We start from the raw sequence: 16,309 nt of genomic DNA, 5'->3' as shown, positions 1-16,309 counted from the left end.
TTTTATATTTTCTTACCTTAAATTTAGCTTTTTTAATGAATTAACTACTAAAATTAAGCAATCAAATATAGTACCTACTAACGTGTTAGTTTCTCATAATTAAAATAATTTAATATCATTGTCATGAAAATATGCGAAAAAATTTTAATCTACACAGGATAAAAATCATCGTTTGGGGGATAAATTCTCACAGGAAAAAATTCTCTACGAAACCTCATTCATCAAGTCGGGTCGGGATGGGATGAAAGTGATTCTATCCCCACAGGTCAAGGATAGTCATAAGAAAAATCCCTGTCTACGGGACGGTCATGGGAATGGGTCCCCGACCCCGCGCCCATCCCTAGTTGGAGTGTTGAAAACGTGAGAGTGAATGAGTGTTTTAAGTTTTAATTAAAGATGGTGAGAGTTTCAAGGAATTAAATGCAAAGCATGCGTGCATCTCTGTTTGTCAGTTTTTCTGACCTTTTTATTTCTTATTTTTTCTCTCTCACTCTCTACCCCTCTGGTTTTAGTTTTAAAATTTTGGAAAAACCGCTTCCCATTAACAGTTCAAAAGTACAATTAAACCATTAACCGAACCCTTTTTTTGTTTTTTTTTTTTTTTTAAACCAAAACCAAACCAGTTGTTTTGAAAAACCGGTTTCGATCCAATTTTTTGGTTTGGTTCGATTTTCGGTTTTTTTTTTCAATCTTACCATTTATTGGTAATTTCTTTTTTCTTTCGTTTGTTGTTTGGGTTCTCAACTTCTCATTAATTCACCTTTATAGTTTTTACTATTGCATTTGTTTTGTATAGTTGGTATTTGATTTTGACACTAATTATTCACACGCAGGGAGAGATTTAGCCACTTTTTGGGTGAGTCATGGGCCACCCTCAAATTTTTTTTTTAAAATATTAATATGTATAATTTATATATTTTGGCCCACCCTAATAAAAATATTAATGGACAAAAATATTAATGTATAATTAATTTTTATTTTGGCCCACCCTAAAAGAAATTCCTGGATCCGTTACTGTTCGCACATGTAAAATGCTAAAATGACTTAGAAGTCACACATGTAAAATGCTACTTTTTTCGGCATTCCATTTTCCTTGAGGATATTGAACTACTATGCATTGGTTTTGATTTGAGTTATCAAGTTTATGCACGCAATGTGTTGGAAAGATGAAATGGATGAACCAAGGCTTGCATTTCAGGGGACCTATGGATATTGCTACTAAATGTTCTCAAGAGTGTAGATGGCCTCATCTTTTTACGAGATTGTTGCGTACAAATATAATCTGCGCTGTCACTTAGAAAGGGGAACGACTTACACCTACCTAGGGTAGGTGATGAGAATGCAAAATGTCATATTTACCCCCCTTAATGTCTAGTCTTTTATACTTATTTGTTGCCTAAAATATACAGATTATTATTCTATTTTAATTTAGGAAGCAAATGGGAGCGTTAATTGCAAAACGGAACTAATTAAGTGAATTCGGACAGTTTCGACACTGCTTCGTAATCTGGGCATAACTCTCTCATCCGAGCTCCGATTGAGATGATTCAAAATGTTGTGGAACGCTAAGAAAGAGATCTACAAGTTACTGTTTTGAGTTTGGAGAGATACTCGCTGCATCAAGGTGGTAATAGGGCTTAAAGTTGACACAACTGCACTGACGACGTTCTGGAACATTTTGCCTTGTCATGCAAATCAATTGGGCAGTTTATTATTGGAAGATTTGAAGACATGTGGCACGCAAGTTACAGCTCAGAATCACCACTTTCCTATTTTATTTTAGGACTTTATCTTGTTTTTCAATTAATTAGAATCAAATTAGGATTAATGTTATTTTAGGATATTAGAATATTTCTTTTAGGAGATTTAGTGGAATTCAAATACTTAAACTGGATATTTTTTAAGGAGAGCAGATTAGGTTTGGAGGGAGACGCCTCTCTCTTGTCTTCTCTGTAACTTTTCCTCTGTAATTTCGTGATGGCCATGAGAGGCTAATTTTTATAACTTGGTCGAAGGAAACAGAGACCTCGGAATCAATAACTGTGAGATCTAATCCGTTTTATTTCAGTGCTCAATTTTATGCTTTGAGTATTGGATGTTATTTTGTGCATATTTTCGTGATTGATGCATTTAATTGCTAGGAGGCCTACTAGGTTATTATTTGTTACAATCTACTGCTAAGTTAGATATCAAATCTGTAATTGCTTGATCCCTCTAACTTGTGAAGCAATTAGGGTTAATAATTTGCTGCGTCAGGAATTAGTAATCTTAAGAAGAACATTCAACTAAATTAAATACAACCGCTTGAGTTTGTGTTGTTTAGCTTCATCGATCTCTCTAATTCTTAAGGCTGCCACTAGATTAAATCTTGAGCGCTTGTCTAGGGTTGTTTAGTGGTAAGATTAATTAAGAACGCTTGTTTCCTAATTAATTACAATTAAGGAGAGATAGGAAAATAATTCCAATGGTGAATATTCAGAGTAAGAATTGATTTACTTTTGCATCAATGATCAGTTGTAAGGTTCCGATGGTAGATGTTGACAGAGACCAAGTTTCGTTATATTAATTGATTTCGAATTGAATTGTTTTTTTGTTTTTGTTTTTGCTAAGATTGTTTTCTGTTTTACTCAAAACCCCCAGCCTTATTCACATNTGCTTAGAGATTACAGGTTATGAGTTATATTGGACACAAATGAACGAATAATGAAAATTTGTTAGGGGTGTATTTGTAAACTTATAAGGTATTTTTGTTATTTTTTAAACTAATAGGGGGGTAATTGAGTTTTTACAGGGTACCCTGGAAAGGAACCGGAACCTACATTTTAGGTTCCGGTTCCTTGAATTGAAGAACCTGCACTGTGCGGTTCCAGTTCCGGTTCCTTTTTTTGGGAACCTGCATTGTGCGGTTCCGGTTCCGGTTCCCCCGGAAAATGCAGGGTACCCGGAACCGCTCACCCCTACGGCAAATGGCCAACTTTTCCCTGTTTTGGTAGCAAATTTTCAAAGTAAACATAAGATATATACAAAGAAAGCAACAGTATAAATATACTCATTTGTGGCTGAAAATTGAATTTTTTCATGATCGGTACCCAAATCATTCATACAAAAGAACATAATTTGTAATGAAATTCAGTATCAATTAATTCTTCATGCTTTAAACAGAAACCATGAATTCAGTACAGCGAACTGTGTTTATAGGAAAGATATACAACTGAAACTTCAAACTTTAAATCACATTTTAAAAACTGAGTAGTTTCCATATGCACATCCATAGCTGCAAAAGTCAAAAACAGGCACAAAATTGTCCTCTTCTCCATCCTGCAAATCTACAAAATTAATTGATAATGAGTTAGAACATATTTGGAAGAAACAGAAACTACAGAAAATTTTCAGATGTGATATCTACCCGTAGTTTGATGAGTGTTGCAGTTAACTTATCTATTAGATTCCCATAATTCAACTGCTACTGTAATACTAATGCATGCAAATTTCACAGAACTTACTTACCTAAAGACAAACTAACCTTGGGCATTCCCAAGGGACAAGACTATACAAAAAGAGAAAAGCTGAGCCAAGTACACTAGGTCCAACAGACCAGGCAAAACCCAAAAAAAAAAAAAAAAAAAACAGAGGAAACTGTCACGTTAACAAGTAGCCTACAAAAGCCAATCAAAAAACTAGGCTCTAGCATCTTGTCCCTCCAAAACAAAAAACAGAAGCTGATACATTAACAGATCTACACCTAAGGCCTAAGACACCACCTAACAGCCTGTACATAACGCCTATCCTTTATGGAAGAACTACCAAAGTAACAGGCCCAAATAACCAACTTAATATCCTCCTACACCATTTACTGAACTCTTCCAAACGTCCACAAAGCTTCTTCTCATGTATTGCCGCAAAGTTTTGTGAATCAGCTTCATCAAAAATCTGTCAAACCACAAATCTGGAAGAGACACATCCATCCCAAATAATTTCACCCATGCCCATTAAACTACACTAAAAATCATCCATCCAACCCAAACCTCATTGATTAAAGGATTTTACAAACACAAATCTTGCACATAAACATATCACATTACAGGTAAGTTACAATACACACCTATTCTTCTTCGTTGTTGTCCTGGAGGTTCAGGTGGCAAACAAAAACAACCTACTGTTGCAGCAAACAAAAGAACTTCCCAATTGCATTACTGAGTTGGTTGACCTATTAAGAGAAGTAAGAATAATGTTAGCGAAGGTAAAAAGTAATTGACATAAATAATATACGGTTTAAAATAGTTGTAAGTACCCCTTGAACTTGAAGCTTGGGACAAGTTTGACATCTGAGTTGAAAAAGGCTTTGAAGATGCTACAAATCGAGCTGCTAAAAAGGGTGCAGTCATTGTGGGCACAAAGGTTTGTTGCAAATGAAAAAATAGAAATCAGTATTAGAAGAAAAAATATGATGAAATTGATTTTATTCATACCGTTTGGCTGGATTTTATTCATTACACAGTCTAGCACATAATTATACAATGAGATCGGTACGTGGCATTGTTAACTGGGGGATCAACCTATAAACTTATAGGCCTCTGCACCATGAAGGGGTACAGAGTACCCTTTCCCGCTAGTAGCAGTGCACCCCCAGTTTTCCGGCTGATATACCATACCTCATTAACAAAATGTAGTACCGAACATCACAAATGAAGAAAAGGAATGTCATATTCAGATAAAAATGGTACAATAACTGACAAGTAGTAACTCTTATTTAAAAAATAAATATATGAATGACTTACAATGTCATAATCTAACAAATTCATCCAATGAACAATGTCACTTGTGCAAGTGAAAGCATTCTATGAATCACAAAATGCTGTCATGTTCAATTAAAAATTACAAACTATATCATGTTACCTAAATTATATATAAATATATGTGTTAAAAGATAAGATAAACACAACAGATAATACATTAATGAACTAGATCAAATGAGTTAAAGAATGAAGGAATCCTTTGGTGAGTTTTAGGAGCAATTATGCACCTAAAATAGTCGGGTGAATCAAGCACAAGGGAGGATAAATGGTCCTCTCTCTATCCAATAGGCTATGTCTGAACAAATTCTAAACAACAATCCATCCTCCAAATGAACTCACTTGCTACCGAAAACCTCAAGCAAGATCCAGGTTACTATATGCTGCTCGGTATATAGACACTATTGGCCACAAAACTTGATGGAAATTTCTTGTCTGATATGAAAGATCTTCTGAAAACGGTTTGTTAAAATCACATCCAATTGTAACTCTTAACAATTTCTGAGAAAATGCATAATCAATATAATATATTAGACATTGTCAAAGACCAAGTTGCATTCACACTTATATCGAGAAAAATCAACAGAACATATTGCGAAACTTCCTGGATATTAGATATTAGTATTTAAGAGAAGTTATTGGTTACTTATCCACTAATTAATCTAGGAGAAAAAAAAAAAAAAAAAAAAAACAAAGGAAAACAGGTAACAATTTCCTGGAAAATAAGGATGAGATTACAAGAAATAGCCTATAATTAAGAGATAAAAAAATGATCTCTTCACATCAGAACAACACTTCAGATTACTATGTTAATTTTTTATTATTTAACACTCACCAAACACAATAAAAGAAGACTTCATTTTTGTATTGATTTGTATGAATCTGCCACAACGTACAATAATTAAAGGTGAGGCCTGAATCGATTCTTGTGAAATTGCATAGAAAAAACTTGAGCCCATCGGCCATCACAGAACACGTTTTGTTGGAAATTCAAAACACGTTATCCAATTGAACCAGCAACCATCAGTTCAATTGTCTTAATCTGCCACTTGTAAAATTTTGCTAGGAAGGATACCCAGGTTTCAACTCTGATATAAACAAACCTTAAACCAAACAAACAAACAAAAAAAAAAAAAAAAAACCTCAAAAAAAAAACCAAACATGCAAAAGGCACAAAAGCTTCAGATTCAAAATTTACTTGTTACTTTTGTCCTTTAACATTTAGTAGTGCACTGAAATAAGAAAAAACTAAGAACAGATAAGAAAAACCAAGAACAAACTTTCCCTCAGGAAATAATTTTCAGAAAACACTACAGACACACACATATACGACAACTAGCATACTCATACCCACTTAGTGGTGCATTGAAATATGAAAAAAATGCTGATGAATATCACCTACTCTGTTAACCCCTCGATTTCCGTTGTTTGGTTGTCGCCAACGATATATGTCGTTACTAGTCGTCCTCCATCATTAATAATGCTAGCATTAGTTCATTCGTCCTCCACCGTCGTCGTTACCCCATGATTCTCTCACTCAGACGTCGTATATCGTCTTTGTTTAGGATTTATTGCTGTTCAGTGAAACTCACTCTGCCACTGTCATCCGTTTCCGTTTCACTAGTCGTCGTCGATGGTTTCCCGTTCCCACGATCTTTCTCCAAATGATGGTAGTAGCTTAGTTCATAAACTCCTTCAGAGAGTCAGAGACAAACAACGAAAAGGCAAAAGATTTTTGTTTATTTGGGTTTTTAGCAAAGTCAATATTAGGGGGACAGGTGTCAGTATCCTAAGCAAAAATGTTCCAAAAAATGGTTAGCTGAGTATTTAAAATTTAAAAGTGTGGTGATTGTACATGAAATTACTATATTATCGTTTTGTTAACGAAAATCAGTAATAACACATGACGAAAAGTATTAGTTTATTGTTTCCAAACCTTTTAGGTATCAATTTATCATTACAGTAAACTTTGGATAGATATAAGTCGTTCGGCCTCATAACGATAAACAAACACACACACATATATAGAGAATTTTTCTCTTATCAGGACATCTGATAATTTTTGTCATCATTAGTTTAAATTTGAGACATTGGATTCTATTGATGGTTGAGATTTATCTAGATAAAGAAAACACTTAATATTATGGTTGTACAAAATTTAATTTTCTCTCACCTTATCTTTTTCACTTTCTCTCTCTCGTAAATTCTGTATGGTAACTAATTTTAAATATGAATGAATATCAACCATCCGAAAAATCTAACGCCTCAAATTTAATGTCATGATTAAAGAAAATATCAAGATGTCTTGATAAGGGAAAATATATATATATTTTTTAAATATGAATGAATTTCAACCATCCGAAAAATCTAACGCCTCAAATTTAATGTCCTGATTAAAGAAAATATCAAGATGTCTTGATAAGAGAAAATATATATAATCTCATATGTTTGCCGCTTTAATAGATAGCACAAAACCCCCACTCCGTTAATAATTGTTAATAAAAATCTATTAGTTGTTAAAAATAACCTTGTTACCTTTTGAGTAGGGCTAAGTTTACAACCTAATCTCACAATCTCCAACATGACAGTTCACAATTGAACAACCATGATCCATAGCAAACAAACAAGACCCATTTACTGATCTCACAACCTTGTCTCACATATTCCGTTTGTGTTTATACCAAGGTGCATTACACGTTCAGAATTGAAAGTTTAGCATAATCATGGTTAGAATCATTTTTGTTTGATCAACAGATTGAATTACAAGTCCACTGCCACTCCCAAATATTAACATATTAAACCAAAAAAAGAAAAAAAGAAAAAGAAAAAAAAATGACAAACATATGGGGGTTTTCTGTATATATTTATGTTTCAAAATGTCTCTATTGAAAGGAAAAGTTGCAGTGATGAAGTATTTCAATTTTAATTAGGTACGCGATTCTCAAAAACTCGGCCTTTCTTCATTTTAAAGGCTAAAGGTTATAAAAAAAAATTTATAATAACGTAAAATAAAAAAGGGTTATCGAAAATATTTCACACAAATTTCAAGGTAAAAAATAAAAAAACTGAAATTTAGTATCAAGTTAGCTAATGCGTAGCTTGATATTTTTACTTTTGTAAATACATGATATTATGGTGAATTTACAGAAGTAGGTGGGATCAAATAAAGCAAAAAATTATGGTGTATCTTTTTGTGACCTTTGAGATTTATTTGCACTGGTTATTTATTAAGTTGAACGTAATTTCCTAATTTATATAAATTTAGATAAAGGGACTGTACCCTTGATAAGATGAAAGAAAAATCAGGAAGAAAAATGTTGAAAATTTATAGGAGTATTTAGAATATGTGCGTATCGAAATTTATGCATTCGTTTAGAACTTAGAATATGAAAATGCATGGTAAAAGTAATTAGAATGCAAGGGAAAGACACTTCAACGAACCAATGAATCAACAGAAGTTCCCTTCATTTGTTGACAGATATTAATCGGCGGCAGCAAAATCTGGAACGATGTGAAAGGTCACATTGGAACCTAGAGGAACACTGACATTAGCCGACAAAAAACAACTACTTTTTGATAGCATCGATGCTACTTTGCACGGTAAGTATTCACGTATTTTTTTTCTTGCTTGATTTTAATCTTAAATTTTTTGTTCTACATCTATTATGTAGCATGATAACATGATATAATGACCATGGATTAATATCTGTTAAAGAGAATGTGTATAATGGAGTGGTACTGGTAAGTGTAGTGCAGTTTTGTTTAAAACCAAATAGTGCAATTTTGGTTAAGTGGAGATGATAAAGAGAATGTGTATAATGGAGTGGTACTGATAAGTGTAGTGCAGATTTGTTCAAGGGGAAATGTTAAGAAGGAGGTGTAATATGGATTGTTACTGGTTGTTATTGGTAAGTGTAGTGTAGTTTTGTTTAAGGGGAGATGTTGAGAAGAATGTGTAATATGGATTGTTACTGATGTGGATTGATACTGGTTGTTACTGGTAAGTGTAGTGCAGTTTTGTTTAAGGGGAGATGTTAAGAAGAATGTGTATAATGTGATCTATCAGGGATCTGACTGCAATCTTTACAAGTTTCAGTTTAGTAATTAGGTGTACTTTGTAATTTTTACAAGTAATGATGTTTCTTCTGCAATTTGTAAAAGAGTAGCTAATACGCTGCGTTTTGTAATAAGGGCAATATAAATTAGCCCGCCTGGTTTCTGTTTTGGCAGTAAGTGAAATATCAAGTTTCCAGAAGCATTTCTATTTTACTCTTTAGCTTTTCCTGTTTTCGTTTTCTTGTTTCTTCCTTCGGTGATCTTGAAATTCTTCAATATCTGTTTGGATAAAGTAAGTAAATGCACAAAGTACATATTGTTGATGCTCGATTTTGACACCAACTAAACACACGTGTGAAATGCTGAGTTGACCCAGAAGACACACGTGAATGAGAGAATGGGAATGATAAAGAGATGGAGAAACGATTCCTACATCTATTGGTATTGTATTGATATATGAGATCAGGTCGAGTCTAGCGAGCTGATTTACACGTGATTACAAGAGAGAGAGAGAGAGAATGTATGTATACTATTCTAGAGAGAAATTAGCTAATCCCACAAACAGGAGAGGAACTCTTTATTTATAGTGGGATGAGTTGAGGTAATGATTACTAAATCTATGAGTGGGTCAGATTGCCATGCAAATCCTTCCTTGCGTCCCATTGCCACCTGTTCAAGTGATTTACGCGATGCGTGTAGGGATTGGACACGTGGACCTTCTCCAGCCTTTCGTTAGTCTGGCGCACACCCACTGCACTAGCAGGAGCATGCCACTCACGTCATTATGTGACGTGGCTATGCTTGGATGGCTGCAGGATTTACCTAAGCTTTGATCGCTTATGCTGACTAGGTCTGCGTCAGCCCTATTTTTTCAGGCATAATAGAAGTCCCCTAGTTTTTAAGGTTTGAGAATTGAACCTTGGAAACTACATATTATGCCATGACTTGATGCATTTGAAGAGATACTGCTCGACCTGACTTGGTTGCGAAGAGGTCGAGGAAACATTTTTATGCAGGCAACCTGAAATGGCTTTTACTTTAAGGGTCAACGACCTGTTCTTAGACCATATCAGTGCCATGACGATGACTTTGATCTTCATCCGAGGATCACGACCTGATTGCACTTAGCAGAATTTTTGCCAAAGGCAAGGGATCATGATGCTTCGAAATTGACATACATCGAAATCAAAGAGTCACATCACCTCGCGACTGACATGGGACAAGATCGAAGGGTCATGTCGCTTTGCAACTTACAAGACGAAGAGTGCTCTTCATAATGACCTCTTCAGATGATATCTGTTGCACTTTTGTAGCGAATACATTTAATGAAATACTCTTTGCTCTAACAGACGTGTCTTATGCACAATAAGTGCCAGCCATGGGCATTAAATGTGAGCCATACTAAAACGACATTCCCTATCAAAGCATTAAATGCGGATGTGAGCACATTTAATATGGAGGAGGGAGAACGTGTCGTCACTTAAGTGTTGCAATGAAAAAGAACGACGATTTGGTTTCTTGAAGCGTGACGGTCACTCTTCTTCGCTGATCTGCGATACTGGTCACAATCAATGGTGAGATAAGTTTTCTGCCCAAACGTCGTCTGACTTAAGGAAACCAAAGCGCTATTTCTTTCACTATAAAACCCCAAGTTCACTACAGGCAATGTCACAATATCCATCTTCTCAGAGAGAGCAAGAAATTTTCGTGAGCCTTTCAGACTGGTGCACGCCTGATATTTGGAGCAGGAGGATTAATCTTCTCATTCCAAGAGGTAAGGATTGTTCCTTCTGCCACTTTTACTATTTCATGTTTTCAATGGTTGCCATGCGATGATAGTCTGCCGATAATTGATCGGAGATGAAACATTCTCCTTGGGTTGAGCCATGAATGGTGGCTCTAAAAGTATCTGTTAGGGTTTTTCTAAGGTTTAAAGGAGGAAGTATTTACTCTTTCCTCCATGTCATCGTACGAAATAGTGTACGAGGACCAAGTGATTCTTGCATGTCGCTTTTCTTTTCAGACCGCAGAAGAATGGACTCCCCAACGACCAGAACTAAGGAGGGGACTAGTTTGCCTGTACAGGATGCTCTTGCTGATCCCCCTCAAGAAATCTTGTCGATAATTACTATCTAGGAGATTCAAAAGGTGGTAGACCAATACGCTCTCAACATGAAGGTCTTCCGGGATAGGATACACACAGCTCGGAGTTTGCCACGAGGGATGGCTACGATCTCCAAGAACATATTCAAGAGTGGAGTATTGATCCCCTTCCACCCTTTTGCTTTTGTTAGGTCGATCCTCGATCATTTCAAGAGCGCACCATTACAGAACGCGTACATGATAGCCATGGCTATGTACATTGCATGCGGCGAAAACGGATTGGACGAGCTAATCGCGCTAGAGCTCGGTTGCTCGTACATTCGGAAAAAGAGTAAGGACAAGGATTCCTACTATCTTTCCAAGCGACCTACCATTGAAGTGGGAATACATAGTTACCCGAACAATGTAGGGGCATACGAGACAAAATTCTTTTTCTTTCATCATGATGGCATTTGCCATTTTTAGGAGCCCAGTAGGTTCTCCTTTCTTTTGAGTTTGTGAACTTACTTATGCTCTTCGCTAACAAGCTCTTTGTTTCTTTGCAGTTAATAAAACGACCAAGTTAACGCTCCTCGAGGATCCAGATAGGATCATTGCCTTTGGCCTTCTGCCCGAAGAGAGTCGCGATGCAAGATTGCTTGTGACAATCACAAATTTATGAAAGTATGATTTTTCAACTCCGAAGCAACCCTAGAGACCACATCAAGTAAGCTTCGTAACCTTAGCTTATTTTTAGATTCTGCATGCAGCAAACTGTTTTTCTAACGATGTTCACATGCAGTAACCATGCCTCCAAAGGTGCCCAGATTGTCGCAACCAGGACAATTTTCCTTCCCTTGATTTGGTGCCACTGTACCAGCTGGAGCGGCTCCCAGTGGTCTATCCGTCAGAGGGACATCGACGGGTGCTCTGGTCTAACCTGCGGGTGCTCCCCAACCTCCAGCTGCTCGCCCGAAGCAGAAAACGATGGTCCAACGGCCTAAGAAAAGGAGGCAACTTTAGACCAAGGAGTCAGAGTCTAAAACGGAGGGTTTGAGCTTTTAGCCCCAAAGGTCACAACCTTACTAAGCATTCCGCTCGGGAGGGCCACCTAGGGACACGACTGACATCTCCATTGCCCCTGAGGGTCTACAAACAAGGCAAATGGGAGCTGCAATCCCCGGGAGGAGGTCGGGTGAAGAGCCAGTAGAGGGAACTCTACCTGCTGCGGGCACAGACACACCCGTGCTGGAGTCAATGGCTCAACTACCAGATCATCTACAGCCGGTGGTCTTTACTTTACTGGAATATAGGCTCGCGGAGGCATTCGGGCAGTTTGTGGCCTTCAACCCCCTAGACCTGTTGTCCACGTCCTTCCAGCACCTGAGCTAGGTAAACGAGTTGTCCTCGGTAAGGACTTATTTGCTTTTTAGTAGGAAGGACTAACTCTTTATTCTTTTCGCTATGCAGGCCTTGCTCTCCATGCACCTGTCCCTTCAGAAGGTTTAGCTGGGGGCTATTGGGGGAAGAAAATGCGCGGCTCAAGCGGGAACTAGAGGCCGCACAAGCAGTTAGAGACTCGTCCATTGTTTAGGTGAATTAGCATTTGTTCGAAAGGGATGCTACATTTCGAATGGTGGACTTTCAGAATGCCGAGCTGGAGAAGTGCAGAAAGGAAGTAAATGAGCTCCAGAGGACGGTGGCCAGACTCACCAAGGAGGCTGGCAAGAAAGACTAGGAGCTATAAGCAACCTCCGAGCAGGCGTTACAAGCAGAGTGGGAAAGGGGTGAGATTTAGGAGACTACTGAGAAGCAGCGAGGGGTGCTTGAGGCCGATCTCCACTTCTCTCGAGGTCGCATCATTTCACTAACTATGAAGATGCAACAGCAGGAGGTGGAGATTGAGAGGAGGGCTATAGAATGGACGATTCAGTCCATATTTGCCCTTCGACCGAAGAACCCTGTGATGGATCTGTCCAACCTCCCTAACGAGTACAGGGATGAACTTGCTTCCATGGCACGCGCCGAGGACGAGGAAGCGCCTCGGGGACCCTACCTAGAAGATGAGCATTAGGAGTACATCCCGGAACAGCCTGCACCCGAACAGGCGGTCGGTGACCAGCCTGGGGATGTTGAGGTCGCCCCTCCGAGGCTTGGGGATAAGGATCAGTGATCTCCTCTTGCAGCCTTTTCCCTTCTTGCTTATGTACTTTCTCTTTTATCAATAAATAAATACATGGCTTGCTTAATCTTTTATGAGTACTTACAATTTCTGTACCCTATGCTATACATGAGATCGCATTCTAACTGTTTAGAATACCATTGGTACAAGTCTATGCGAACAGAATTATACACATGGAAAAATGATTACAAAAGAACAGAATTATACACTTGTTATTTACAAAGATTACGAAAAATAAAATCTTTACAAGGAAAAATTGAGTTCTGAATTACTGATAATATGGTCGGAGATGTTCAGCATTCCAAGCTCGTGGTACCTCGGAACCATTTAGCCTTTTAAGATGATAAGTCCCCGGTCTTATCACTTTGGCGATGCGATATGGGCCCTCCCAGTTTGGTCCTAAAACTCCTGCACTTGGTTCTCTAGTACCGAGAAGGACTTCTTTCAACATGAGGTCGCCGACCTGGAAATCTTCTTCTGATCTTAGAGTCGAAGAACCTTTTCGAACATTGCTGATAAGTTGCTATTCTTAACTGAGCCTTGCTGCGATGTTCTTCAACTAGATCCAAACTTGCATGCATAAGCGTTTCATTGTCTGCTTCGTTGAATAGGTCCTTCCAAAGTGAGCTGGTCCCTACCTCCACAAGGATCATTGCTTCACAGCCATATGCTAGCGAAAAGGGGGTTTCTAAGATAGAGTTTCTCAGAGTTGTCTTGTATGCCCACAGGACTTCAGGAAGGTCATCGGCCTAATTCCCCTTGGCAGAGCCAAGTTTGGCCTTCAGAGTGTGTTTGATAGTTTTGTTGACAGCTTCAATTTGACCATTTGCTTGTGGTCTTGCGACTGAGGTGAATTTTTTATAGATACCCAGCTCGTTGCAAAACTACTTGAATTCCTCGTTATCGAACAACTTCCCATTATCAGAGATGAGAGTATGAGAAATCCCATAGTGGCACACAATGTTCCTGAAGATGAGGTCCTTGAACTTTCTGGTGGTGATCGTGGCCAATGGCTCTACTTTGACCCACTTGGTGAAGTAGTTTACCGCGACCACCACATACTTAACTCTTCCTTTACCACTTGGCATAGGACCAATGAGATCGATTCCCCACATGGAGAATGGCTAGGGGCTGGTCATAGTTATTAGCTAGTGGGAAGAAGCTCGCGGTATGTTCATGAACTGTTGGCACTTGTCACAATTCTTAACAAAGTTGTAGGCGTCTTCTTGAATCAAGGGCTAGTAAAACCCCTGATGAACAACTTTGTTAGCAAGAGATCGTGTGGCCGTGTGATTGTAGCAGATTCCTTCATGTATCTCCCTCATGATATAGTATGCTTCCTTATCGGTTACACATCAGAGGAGAGGGGCGCTAAACCCTCACTTGTACAGCTGGTCTCCTATTATAGTGTAACGGATAGCTCTTGTTCGCAGGGTCCTTGCTTTGACCTTGTCGTTGGGTAAGGTTCCGTCTTAGAGATACTGAGTGATAGGAGTCATCCAAGAAACTGATTCTGCCATATTCACAGCCTGTTCGATTGAGCTGACACTGGGGGCCTTTATGAATCGAACAAGAATATTTTCTGGTGCATCTGAGTCCAGCTACGATGCTATCTTTGCCAATGCATCCATCACAGAATTGTTATCTCTAGGAATCCGTGTGATCATGAAGTGCCTGAATGGCTCGAGCACGACCTTAGCTTTCTTCAGATAGCTGATCATATTTTCTTCCTTGGTTTGGTATTCCCCCAAAATCTGGTTGACAACCAGCATGGAGTAGCTGTGGATGCTGATCGCGGTTGATCCTATTTCTCTGGCCAACCGTAACCCAGTGAGCAGAGCTTCATACTCAGCCTCATTGTTGGTCGCTTTGAACCCAAACCGGAGGATGCCATGAATACGAGTCCCTTCGGGACTTAAGAGAAGAAGACCTACCCCGACCCTCTTCCTATTTAATGATCCATTGAAGTATGGGCTCCAGGTGGACAGATTCTGAATAGTTTCCTGATTGACTTCGCTGGCTTGTTGCTTAGATTCCTTAATCGGATGATATGAGAATTTTGAAATGAAATCGGCAACAACCTGCCCCTTGATGGTTGCTTTTGGTTTGTACTGCAGATCGAATTGACTTAGTTCCATGGTCTACTTGAGCAATTTACCAGACGCTTCTGGCTTCTGGAGGACCTACTTGAGTGAGTAATTGGTCATTACATGAATTGTATGGGCATGGAAGTAAGGTCGCAACTTTCAGGAGGTGATCAGCAGGGCATATGCTAATCGCTCCATTTCTAGATACCGCATTTCGGCATCTAGTAGACGCTTGCTGGCGTAGTATACTGGCCATTGAACCTGGTTCCCTTCTCGAACTAATGCTGCACTGACCGCATACTGAGAGACAGACAAATATAGAAGGAGAATTTCTTGTGGGAGAGGCTTGGACAAAAGAGGTGGCTTTCTGAGGTGCTCTTTAATGCTCTGGAATGCCTGTTCGTACTTGGGAGTCCACTCGAACTTCTTATTGGCCCTGAGTATGTTGAAGAATGGCAAGCAGCGATCTATTGCCCTCGATATGAAGTGACTTAGTGTCGCTATTCGCCCATTGAAGCTCTAAACCTGCTTTTTGTTGGTCGGGCTCTTCATATCAAGGAGAGCTTGAATTTTTTCAGGGTTGATCTCTATTCCTCTCTGGTTAACCATATACCCCAAAATTTTTCCTGAGGAAACTCCAAAAGAACATTTAAGGGGGTTAAGCTTTGTAACGCCCCACTTGAGGTACGTAGTTAAGATTTGATGAATGGCTTGAATGTTTGTTGATTTATCCTCATTTGAGTCTGTATGTTGTTAATATTGCTTGGTTTACCCTTGGTTGAAAGGGTGTTTTGGTTTGGTTGAGTGATTGCCTTGAAAATTTGTAAGACTTGGCGAAATATTGAGGTTACAGTCTTCGCTGGGGCAAAGAATCCCGTGTAGCTGCTGTGAGCTTTCGCCGGGGCAAAGAAAATAGCTTCGCCGCAGCCAAGACTCGGCTGAATGTTGCCCTTGAGTTTTAGAGAATTTTTCCTTTTAAGACTCGATGACCATTCTACCCTTTTTTTAGCAGGAAAAGTGGGGAGTGAAATGTAAGGAAATTGCATGGAGAATAGTTTGAATGGGGTTGTTTTGCAAAGAATGAAAGGTCTTAGATGGAATTTCAAAGA

The 16,309-nt window shown here is 38.6% G+C and overlaps 1 long non-coding RNA gene across 3 annotated transcripts; it reads right to left on the bottom strand.

Annotated features, from left to right (window-relative positions):
• Positions 1-3,066: 3,066 nt before the first annotated feature.
• LOC116145108 lies at positions 3,067-6,502 on the bottom strand. Of its 3 annotated transcripts, none has more exons than XR_004130354.1 (4): positions 6,192-6,502; positions 4,292-4,366; positions 4,103-4,207; positions 3,067-3,318 (listed from the first exon to the last, which is right to left on the bottom strand). It is a non-coding gene; the product is annotated as an uncharacterized LOC116145108 (long non-coding RNA). The 3 variants fall into 3 exon arrangements; XR_004130353.1 differs by having other exon boundaries at positions 6,196-6,502; XR_004130355.1 differs by having other exon boundaries at positions 4,292-4,363; positions 6,196-6,502.
• Positions 6,503-16,309: the final 9,807 nt, after the last annotated feature.

This window comes from Pistacia vera, unplaced genomic scaffold (genome assembly GCF_008641045.1).
Source record: "Pistacia vera cultivar Batoury unplaced genomic scaffold, PisVer_v2 Contig46, whole genome shotgun sequence".
Lineage (NCBI taxonomy): Eukaryota > Viridiplantae > Streptophyta > Magnoliopsida > Sapindales > Anacardiaceae > Pistacia > Pistacia vera.
The sequence above is the reverse complement of the archived record's forward strand: the minus strand, read 5'-3'. Positions and strand labels throughout refer to the sequence as shown.